The sequence below is a fragment of the Numida meleagris genome, chromosome Z (genome assembly GCF_002078875.1).
Source record: "Numida meleagris isolate 19003 breed g44 Domestic line chromosome Z, NumMel1.0, whole genome shotgun sequence".
Lineage (NCBI taxonomy): Eukaryota > Metazoa > Chordata > Aves > Galliformes > Numididae > Numida > Numida meleagris.
In genome coordinates this window covers 7,462,487-7,473,562 of record NC_034438.1, presented here as the reverse complement: position 1 = coordinate 7,473,562, position 11,076 = coordinate 7,462,487, and the positions used below count along the sequence as shown (strand labels likewise).

The window sequence follows — 11,076 nt, the reverse complement described above, 5'->3', positions numbered from 1 at the left end:
TGTTCCAGGGGTAGTCTTGGGTTTTGTATTCTGTGGTGGAAGTGTGCCTCTAGTGTGGTAAGTTCCTATGGTCATCTTTACTTCATTCAGGATTTCTCCAGCAACATGTCCAAGGAGTGATTTCTCAGTGAGTACATGGATACTACCTGTGTTCTATCTGCAGATTTGTCCTGATCCCAATAACGCTAGGGTGTCAAAGGGATGTTGCTGAATGTCACACATGACATGCAGCTGGGGACTATGTCTGCCACCAGCTGTTCTCTGCTGTTTATTCCTCTGGGGGCTGAACTTTGGATTGTGTGGTCCTTGTAGGCTGCTTCTCTGACCCTGTGCTATCACAATCGCATTTTTCCTAAAGGGAAAAGCTCAGGGATTTAGTGAGTTTGTTGCAGCTCAGGACCGTGGAAGGGATTTCCTGGGGAACCAGAGGGACTTTGGGCAGAAGCTCTTTGGGCACTTTTTCAAGGTGGTGAGCATGCTAGCACTCAGCTGGGGAGCTCCTAGCTATCTTTTCTCTGCTTGTGCTGGACAATAAATAATTGCACTGCACTTCTAAGGCCAAACCCTTGGCAGGTCTGATTCATGCAGATCCTTTTTAGGACAGCTGAAGACCCTCTGCTTCTTTGCTCTTCTCTATCTCTGAGCATCTTGCACACTGGGGACCCCACTGGGGTGTGGGAGCCTGTGTATGGTGGAGATGAGATGCCCCAGCACACGTTGGTCAGGCAGGACTGGCCTCTGGGTGCTCTACCCCAAGTCAGCTGGCTGCAGTCTCCCTGTCCAGCACAGCCATGGGGGATGTGGCCATTCAAACAAGGTCGCTTGTTGGTCTGAAAACAAGTAAGACTCTTGGAGAAGCAGGAAGGACAGGCTTGGGGCAGGAAATGCTGGGTGTGGAGCTCTTTGGTCTAGATGATGCTGGAGGTCAGCCCTGATGGTTCTAGTCAGATTTCTGCGTGACAGCGTTTGCTCCGCAGGGGTAAGTGGCAGTAATGCCAGGAATGGGAGGCCTCTGGGTGCACTGGCCTGGACTAGGGAATCTGACCATAGAGCAGGTTTTCCTGCTTGTGCCTTTGTGCTGCCCACGTAGTTGCTTCAACCTGCTGCCTCATTGCCACACTGCTTCTCCCTGAGTGATCCAAAAGATGTTCCTTTCTTCAGCAACGTGGTTGGTGGAAGTGAGGCATGAGCACACCCACTTCACCGGTCCCCCTCCCCGGCTCTGCACTTCCTGTGGGGGTTCAGGTGTCTTTGAGTGACTCACAGAATCACAGACTATGCCAAGTTGGAAGGGGCCCACAAGGCTCTGAGTCCGATTCCTGGCTCCACACAGGACCATACATAATTCAAACTCTATGTCTTGGAGCATTGTCCAAATGCTCCTTGAACTCATTCTTACCCCTCCTTTCTTGCTGAAGTCTTCCCTGCCATGCTGGACTAAGGAGGACAATGGACCTGATGCTGCCACTGCTGCCTTCTCCCTAATTTGAGAATTCGTCAAGGCCCATGAGAGATCTGGGCTATGTGCGATGGGGTGGCAGATAGCAGCACTCACACCCAGCTATGCAGAAGGTGGTTTTGGCCAGGGCAATGTGCTTGTTGTATGTAGGCTCAACCACTGCAGGAGGATCTCTATCAGTTCCTACTTGCAGGTTACAAGATGCTTCTGGATGAGTAGGTTGTGTTTGTACTTGGCCTGATGAGCTGATCTTTCTCAAGTTATTTTATCTATTTATTCCCCACTTTGATCATTGATTTTGATGTGAGAAGCAGCCAAGCCCACATGCAGAACCAGCAGGGTGCACATCGAGTTGAAGGTGCAAGGAGAACCTGACTGACCTGAAGAAGGGGAGGTGAGCGCTCCCATGTTACACCTGTGATCTGTCTCCTCTGTCCATGGCTGCCTATGTCTGATGTCTCCAAGAAGATGTTGCCTTGCAACACCTCATTAACTTTGACCAAAGAGGTCCCTTGCAGGAGAGCAGCGAGTGGTGCAGCCTTCCCTGCCTGGCTCTGCCTCTAGCCCTACAGCTGGGCATCACCAGACTTGTTCAGCAGTGCTCCTTGCCTCTGCTCAGGAGTGGATGCTGCTGCTTCTGCTCTGGGTGAAAACTAGGCACACAATTTTTTTTTGTTAAGAGTGTCCTCCACTTTTCTCAGCATCGGGAGTGATATTAAAACCAGAGGTCCGTTGGAGGAGCTGGACCAGGCAGCCAAGCTCATGGACTGTGCCTTTACGCAGTGTGGACCATTTTCCATAATGGCTTTATACTGTGTGTGAGCTTGTGCCTGTACGTTTGAGCCCTGCAAATGCTCTAACATTCGTGGTAACTAGTAAAAGATCATGGAAAATACTTTATTGTGGCAACAGATATGCAATGGCATCCATATAAATAAATCAAGTGGTAACTGTAAGTGTGAATGTCACAGAATTGTAGAATGTTATTGGTACGGCCCCCCAGATATACACATATATCACTTTTTGTTGCCATGCAGTTGGACAGTACAATGGGAGGAAAAAACAGTTTATTCTGGCAGGGTCTTGTGGGGTGTTCCTATGCAGAGGGTAATTTTGGCCTCGCAGTACGAACCGGCCTGCAAGATCTTTCCTTACTTCGCCCTGACTCCAGTGGGCAGCTTGAGGCACATCTGGGCCCAGAGGGCAATGGGTGACTCCGGTGCTGCTGTACCTCCATCCTGCTGCTGTGACTCTCTGTGGTTAGCCCATGGCACAGCTCCATCCTGGCGATGCCTCCAAGGCACAGAGATACCGTGGAGAAGGGGACTGCTGTGGGACAGGGCAACCTCCAGTCCAGAGGCCTTTCCCATCTAGGAAAAAAGATATTTACTGCCCTGGCCTTTGTGCAGTGCACAGCAGGGGATTCATGTTACCCAAATTCACAAGGTTCTCCAGTCTGAGCATGGAGATGTTTAAGCCAAATGCCCACCAACTCCATCCTCCTTAACTCCATTCAGGGAGGGACACCTGCCCTGCACATCATGGCCATTGCTGCCCATGGTGACAAAAAGCCCTGTGAGGCATCACCCTGTGTGTCAGATGGGGAATCTAGGTTACTCAACTTTCCCTAAGGCTTGCCAGGATCAACTATGAGACCATTTTGCCCAAATCTCCTGTCTTTTGTTTGACTTAGGTATGAGCTTTGTGTTACTAAGAGCTTCATGCTTGATCTTAATGAGCATAGCATGACCTGTGATTACCTGCTCCTGTGCAGGTCCCAGAGCAAAGTCTGTTTGCGCTGGTAATTAGTGGGGATCTCCTGAACACAGGATTTGTGTGGGATAGAGGTGTGTGGGTGGTAAATCTATTTTTTTGGGGAAAGCATGAGTGGAGCTGGCTGTTCAACAGTGCTGCATGCAAAAGGAGCATTTGGTGTGAGCACCGCCGCGGCCTGGTTTCCCTGGTCCTGCCTCAGAACCAGTTTTCCAGCTGGAGGAGCTGGAGGTGAAGCCAGCAAGAGCATCCCACGGGCACATCTCATCTCCTCCCAGGGAATTTCACTTCGAGTACAAAAGCCTGCAGCTTTCTGCCAGTCATCATTGGGAAATGAGCGTCTTATGCAAGAGCTTGCAGCTCACTCCCTTATCTCCTGCTGCCACAGGTTTGCTTTCCATCCAATGACTCAGTGAACTAACGTTGGCCCAGAAAAGTCTTTGTGTACCGAATAACCTCTAGATAAAACCATTCTGTGAAGAAAAGGAGGGTGGGTGGAAGGAAACGCAATGGCCACCAAGCTCAAGCAGGCATCACCTCTACGAGTTTTGCCTTGTGTTGTAGCCAGACGCCGGTAGGTGGATGTGCTCATGGTGTCTGCACTCCTGAGGACTTTTTTGACCCAGCCTAGGGAGGTCTTGGCTGTAATAAGGTCTCCTGAGTAATCTTTACCATTCCCATTGCCCAAGGGTGACAGCTGGGATCCCTGCTCTGCCTGTGCACATTTGCATGCACAAACTCTTGACTCATTCACTTTTGCAGGAGACCCTTGGGAACTCCCTCCACAGGGAGGGAGGTCTGGTTACAAGGAATGGGGGGATTGATCTATTGCCAGTGTTGCTGGGAGGTCCCACAGATTTATAAAAACACTCCACCTGTTTTTGGCCATCTCAATGTTCCCATGTTGAAACCTGATGCACAGAATCCCAGCTTTCCTCATGGTCTTCCTCATGGAAAAGCTTCTAGGTACCACCTGCCTCCAAGGCTCAGGAGTCGCCTGCACCACCCATGCTATTCCATACAATTCCCTCTTGCTTTTCAGAAAATAACCTTCCATTTAGAAGCCCAGCCCAGCAGCAAAACCAGTCCTCAGGGAGGATATTTCTCATCTCCTGACACCTTTCATTCTCCCTGCTGGCTTCTTTGCAGATCTGACACAATGAACCAAGCACTTCGCAGCTTTTCTTTGCCTCTAGGCCTTTCCATGGTACTTCAAAGCACAACTGTTTAATTAAGTGTATCTTCTCCCCTATAGATTTATTGCTTTTCCTTTGTAAAGTACACTGCTATCGCTAAAAACAAGAGCAACAAGTTAACTGCACTGAGATCCCTGCTCATTTGGTCTGGCCCTACTAAGGCAGGATGGAAGCTTTTGTAGACATTTCCTGCCATGAAGTTCTTCCAAGCGCAAAATCCCATCCAAGACCGGTCAAAGCTACCAAAACAATGATACTAAAACCACATGTAGCTTTATGCAAGGTGTTGTACTTGGGCTGCGGCAATCCTAGGTATTTATACAGACTGGGGGAAGAACTCCTTGAGAGCAGCCCTGTGGAGAGGGACTTGGGGGTCCTGGTGGACGAGAAGCTGGACGTGAGCCAGCAGTGAGCGCTTGCAGCCCAGAAGGCCAACTATGTTCTGGGCTGCATTAAAAGAGGAGTGGCCAGCAGGGAGATGGAGGGGATTGTCCCCGTCTGCTCAGCTCTTGTGAGGCCCCATCTGCAGTACTGCGTCCAGGCCTGGGGCCCCCAGGACAAGAAAGACGTGGAGCTCTTGGAATGAGTCCAGAGGAGGGCCACCAAGATGATCAGAGGGCTGGAGCACCTCTCCTATGAAGAAAGGTTGAGGGAACTGGGCTTGTTTAGCCTGGAGAAGAGGAGGCTCCGGGGAGACCTAGTTGTGGCCTTCCAATACTTGAAGGGAGCGTATAAACAGGAGGGGGAACGATTCTTTACGAGGGCAGATAGCGATAGGACAAGGGGGAATGGTTTTAAAATGAGACAAGGGAGATTTAGGTTAGATATTAGGAGGAAGTTTTTCACACGGAGGGTGGTGATGCATTGGCACAGGTTACCCAAGGTGACTGTGGATGCCCCGTCCCTGGAGACATTCAAGGCCAGGCTGGACGTGGTTCTGGGCAGCATGGTTTAGTGATTGGCGACCCTGCACTCAGCAAGGGGAGTTGAAACTCGATGATCTTTGAGGTCCTTTTCAACCCAGGCCATTCTATGATTCTATGATTCTGTGATCTCCAAAAGAAGGAGAAGGTCCTTCCTGCGATCCCTATGGTGGATTGATTGGAAGTTCCAGGTCTAATTTAATAAGGTTCTTTGGCTTTAAAATCTATAAATCCCAACTAACTTTTCTGGAAAAATCCAAATACTAGAGCACATAAATGAGTCCTTGGCCTTCATTGAACATCTTGGGGGTCTCTCTGCAACTGGACTGAATAGAGCATTCCCACTTGGTTTTGATTTCCACCTGCTGGTACAAAATTTGCTCTATTGCTGTCAGAATTCAAATGTTCCCCATGGTTCTTACCTGCTGATTTGAAATCAGAAAGTTGCAGAAAAGCAAACCAGAACATTTCGAACAAAATCCTCCTGCAGCTCAGGTATTCTGTGGACAGGCTCAGAGCCAAAAGGTGTGGTTTTGCTGTGTGCTGCCCTTCTTGGGAACTTGGTGGGCCCGTTTGCCATGTGTGTGCCACATACCTGCATCAGAGAACAGCATCCTCCTCCTGCCTTTCCCCTCACTGCTGCTCCTTGGATTATTTGTTCTCAATGTAACGGAGTTGAGTGCTGGTTGACTGGGACATGACCTGAGCTTTATGTAACGCATTGTGCAATGCACTTTATGTAATCACAGTTTTCTTATGTAATTTATTTGCAGGGCATTCATTGAATCAAAGACCAATTCCTTGTATATGGGAGGAGGCGAAGTGGATGGCCATGGATGTGTTTATCATTTCTGGTCTGCTCACTGCTCAAGAGTGGTGAGGCACTGGAACAGGCTGCCCAGGGAGGTAGGTGGTGGAGTCTCCGTCCCTGGAGGTGTTCAAGAAATGTGGAGATATGATACCAAGGAACATGGTTTAGTGGGCAATATTGGTGGTATGTAGACATTTGGACTAAATGATCTTAGAGGTATTTTCTGATCTTAATGATTCTGTGATTCTGTGAAAGCTAACCCATCTAGCCATGGGCTTGGGGGCTCCTGGTCCACATCCACATCCAGAAAGTTCTCCTCAGGAGGCAGCAAATCTCTTTTCCAGGATACAGAGGAGCATGCTGGGTTGGAAGGGCTTGTGTTGGTCCTTCTGAAGGCCAGGCCTGGAGGGGGCCCAGCTGCAACCACTGCTTATAGAGGGAGGCCCAGGCACAGCCTTCCTCCTGGCAGCCTCAGTGAGGCATTTGGAGTCAACCCACACCTATTCTTCTCTAAGAGGGCTGGAAGTCTACCAGAAATGGGTCAGGAAAGTGAGGTGGGAGAATGAGGATATGATTCAGGCTGTGAGCTGAGGATGTGACCCCTGTGGAATGAGATTAAAATCCAGTCCCTCCTGGCAGCTGTAGCCCGAATGCACAAATCGTGTCTGCTGTTCATGTTGCCCACTGAGGTGGTTAATCCATGAATGGGGCCTCATCCTTGCCTGAGGAGTGGAAGCATCCACACCCATGCTGAGGCAGAACAGCTAATGGGCTGGAAACAGCAAATGTAGATGCCAAATTTAAAAAAATAGCTATGGGGCCCATGGGCTCCTCTCATGAAACATGCTCTGGCTCAGCAGCACTGCTGGGCCCTCATGCAGATGTGCACAAGCTGTTCCAGGGCTGAGGAGAGGGGTCATAAGATGGGGGAGTACAGAATCACACAGCCTCACAGACAGTGCTCTGCAGCCTTCCTCTCACCTAGTGGGGAAGAGGTCAGGTCTGCTGAGATGGCTGGGGATGTGTTGAAAGTGTGGTCTTGAAGAGGGGTGGGTTGCACAGCTTCAAGGTGCCGTAGGGCCCTCATCTTTCTCCTTCATGTTGCAGAAGCTGTCTGTGGAAGAAAATTGGGCACGTAATATTCTTTTGTACTCCTTGAAATAAAAAGTATTTCACAACAATGTGGAAGGAGAACCTGACACCTGGCAGTGTATGAGCTGGGAGGCTGGCAGATTTTCAGGTGTGTGAGCAGTGTTCTGTACAAAAAACAACAGTGGGGAGGGCTGCAGGGCTTTTGGGTGCTAAAGCACTCACCCCACAGTAGTTGAAGCCTAATTAGTAAGGGAGATCCTAGTGATTATGAGAAGCAAAAAAGATACACAGATAATTTGATAGGCCTTTGCTTTGCCTTAATCGGTGACCTGAAATGTCTGAGAAGCTTGATGCAAGTTAAAATATTCTTCAGTGTAAAGAGAAATAGAAGAGAGAATTTTCACGAGATGGTCATTACTAAATGCGTCATGGATTCACGCGGCCTGTCCTGACCACCTCTGCAGGAGGTGGTGTGCTCAGGACTCACCTGGGAGCGTGATGTGTGCAGGACACCCCACATGAGACACCTCACTTGGCTGCTGTCCATTTAGCATTTCAGGTGCTTGGTCAAAAGTCTCCAGATTTTATTCTTTTCATAAAGCTGGACAATTTCCTGAGAGTTCCCTTCATCCATCCTCCTGTTACTTGCTGCTCTTTTGTTTGGAATTTCAGCTGCAGCTGAATCATAGAATCACAGAATAGTTTGAGTTGGAAGGGACTTTAAGAGGTCGTCTGGCCCAAATCCCCCACAATGAGCACGGACACCTACAGCTCCATTAGAACTCCGTACAGCCTGACCTCTCCAGGGGTAGGGCATCCACTACCTCTCTGAGCAATCTGTTCCTGTGCTTCACGAGACTGATCGTAACCTTTTTCCTTATATCCAGTCTAAATTTGCTGTTAGTTTGAAATAATTTCCCCTTGTCTTATCACAACAGTCTCTACTACAGAGTCTGTCCCCTTCTTTCTTACAGCCTCCTTTTGATACTGACAGGCTGCTCTCAGATCTCCCTGGAGCCTTCTCTTCTCCAGGCTGAACCAGGAGGTGTTCCATCCCTTGGATCTTTTCTATGGCCTTCCTCTGGACGTGCTCCACCAGATCTATGCCTCTCCTGTACTAAGTAGTCCACATCTGGATGCAGTACTCCAGATGAGGTCACACAGCACAGAGAAGAGGGACAGAAGATCTGAAACACATATGAAGTGCCAGGATGACCCTGATGGTTTCCTGGTCATGGTTCCAGACAGACACCACAACTTTTTTAACCACCTTACCCACAAAGGCACAGAGCCTCAGGAAGATGTTGAAACTCCACTCTTCTAGGAGCTTACAGGGTCACTACCTTTGTACAGGTGAACTGTTAGGTGAAAACAAATGTTGTGTCAAAGCCAGATTTCTATGTTGAGTGCTGCCATGGGGCAGGTTGTGCTGGGTAATGGCTCAGGCATTAGGAAAGCTATGCTTTTCTCATCTGCTTGTGGGAATCTCTGCATTCTCCAAAGACAACCTGAGCCATGTGATGCCAGCATCACAAACACATGTTCACTTGTGCAGGTTGTTACGAAACATGCATTCTTTGGCCATCATAATTCAAAGATGAGAGAATCAGTAGATGGTGAGAGAATATCCAACTTAGAAGTAAAGACTGAAATAAAAAATAAGCAATGTGACTCACTGCAGATGGAACATGGTTTGTCAGTGAGTTGCCTACTTCGTTGGTCAGGTCTCTCAGTGGAGCGGTTAAAGTAAGCAATGTTCTGAATAACTCAAAGGCTTTTTTCCTCGTAGATGTCATCACAGAGTTCCATCTGTTGGCGTTATAGGAAAAACCATTGTACAGTTGCTGTACCCAGCCTTGTCAGCTGTTTGCTCACTATTTGGAGCATGACCTGAGTAGGAAAACAAAGCTACAAAGGGCCTGGAGCACAAGTCTTATGGGGAGTGGCTGAGGGAACTGGGATTGTTCGGTCTGCAGAAGAGGAGGCTCAGGGGAGACCTTATCACTCTCTACAACTACCTGAAGGGAGGTTGTGCTGAGGTGCTGAGGAGTGTGTTGGCTGCCTCTCCCATGTAACATGATAGGATGGGAGATGATGGCCTCAAGTTGCACTGGGGTAAGTTCAGGTTGGATATCAGGAAAAATTTCTTCTCAGAAAGAGTGATGAGGCATTGGAACAGGCTGCCCAGGGAGGTGGTGGAGTCACTGTCCCTGGAGGTGTCAAAGAAATGTGGAGATGTGGCACTGAAGGACATGGTCAGTGGGCATGGTAGGGATTGGTTGATGGTTGGACTTTGTGATCTTGGAGGTCTTTTCCAACCTTAATGATGCTATGGCTCAGCATTCAGTACAGATGTGGGAACTGTCCCTTTTACAGATGGGGGAGAGGAAGACAAGCAGTTTGGAAGACTGCAGCTGTATTGAAAAGGCTTTGCAGGTGCTATAGTAATAATCTGCTGACCATAAGTCAACAGCGTCATGGTGTTGCAGAAAAGAAAGGAAAAGTTAAACATCCCTGGGAAGTGTAAACAGCAGCATTGTTTGCAGGACACCTGAAATAGCTCCAACAGCCTGTTGTTGTAGACAATACCTATGTTTTAGTAATGTGACCAGCTCTGGGCACTGCCCAGAGTACGGGAAAGATATGTACCATTGGGAGAATGTCCAGAGGAATGTGACTCAAGTGACTGGAGGGTGTAAAACATGACGCATGAAGAAGGACTGAAGAGACTGGTGTTGTTTAGTCAAGAGCAGTGATTTTTTTGATCTCCGGTCTATCATCTTCTGATCTATTTTTAAAGGGTCTGGGAGAGGTAGCTAAGAGCAGCACATTACTATGTACTGCTGAGCTGTCTACAAAAACAATATCTCTAAAATGCTCTGTACTTGCAGGACAGCTTATTTGGGATCCAGCATTGAACTGAGAGATTGCAAACCACTGTTGTTACAGAGGTGGCTAAAAGGGACTTGGTGCCTCTTTTTGAATGCATGAAATGCAGTTGATGAAAGAAGTTGTTCTCCTGGTGAGACGGGCAGAAAGTTAGGAGACTGCACTATGGAATCACAGAATCACAATATCGCAGGGGTTGGAAGGGACCTCAAAAGAATATTTAGTCCAACCTTCCTGCTAAAGCAAGTTCCCTACAATAGGCCACACAGGTAGGCACCCAGATCTTGAGTATCTCCATAGAAGGAGACTCCACAGCCTCTCTGGGCAAGCTGTTCCAGTGCTCCATCACCCTTACTGTAAAGAAGTTCTTCTGCATGTTGGTACAGAACTTCTCATGTTCAAGTTTTAGGCCATTGCTCCTTGTCCTATTGCTGCACACCACCAAGAAGAGCCTGGCCTCATTCATTTGACTCCCACCTCCCTTTAGATATTTATAAACATTTACCAGATCCCCTCTGAGTCTTCTTTTCCCCAGTCTGAACAGACCCAGGTTACTCAGCCTTTCCTCATATGGGAGATGCTCCAGGCCCTTTATCATCTTTGTGGCCCTCTGCTGGATTCCTTCTAGGAGATCCCTGCCTTTTAGAACTGGGGAGCCCAGAACTGAACACAGTGTTCTACATTTGGCTTCACCATGGCAGAGTCGAGGGGAAGGATCACCTCCTTCTACCTGCTGACCACACTCTTTTTAATGAACCGCAGGACACCATTGGCCTTCTTGGCCACAAGGGCACACTGCTGGCTTATGGCCAACCAGTTGTCCACCAGGACCCCCAGGTCCTCCAAAGTTCATCTCCAGCAGGTCATCCCTTAACCTGTACTGGTGCATGCAGTTATTCCTCTCAAGGTGCAAGACTCTACACTTGCTCTTGT

The 11,076-nt window shown here is 48.6% G+C and overlaps 1 long non-coding RNA gene across 1 annotated transcript; it reads right to left on the bottom strand.

Annotated features, from left to right (window-relative positions):
* On the bottom strand, window positions 2,510-6,046 carry LOC110389829. The gene is made up of 2 exons (XR_002433405.1): window positions 5,947-6,046; window positions 2,510-2,829 (listed from the first exon to the last, which is right to left on the bottom strand). It is a non-coding gene; the product is annotated as an uncharacterized LOC110389829 (long non-coding RNA).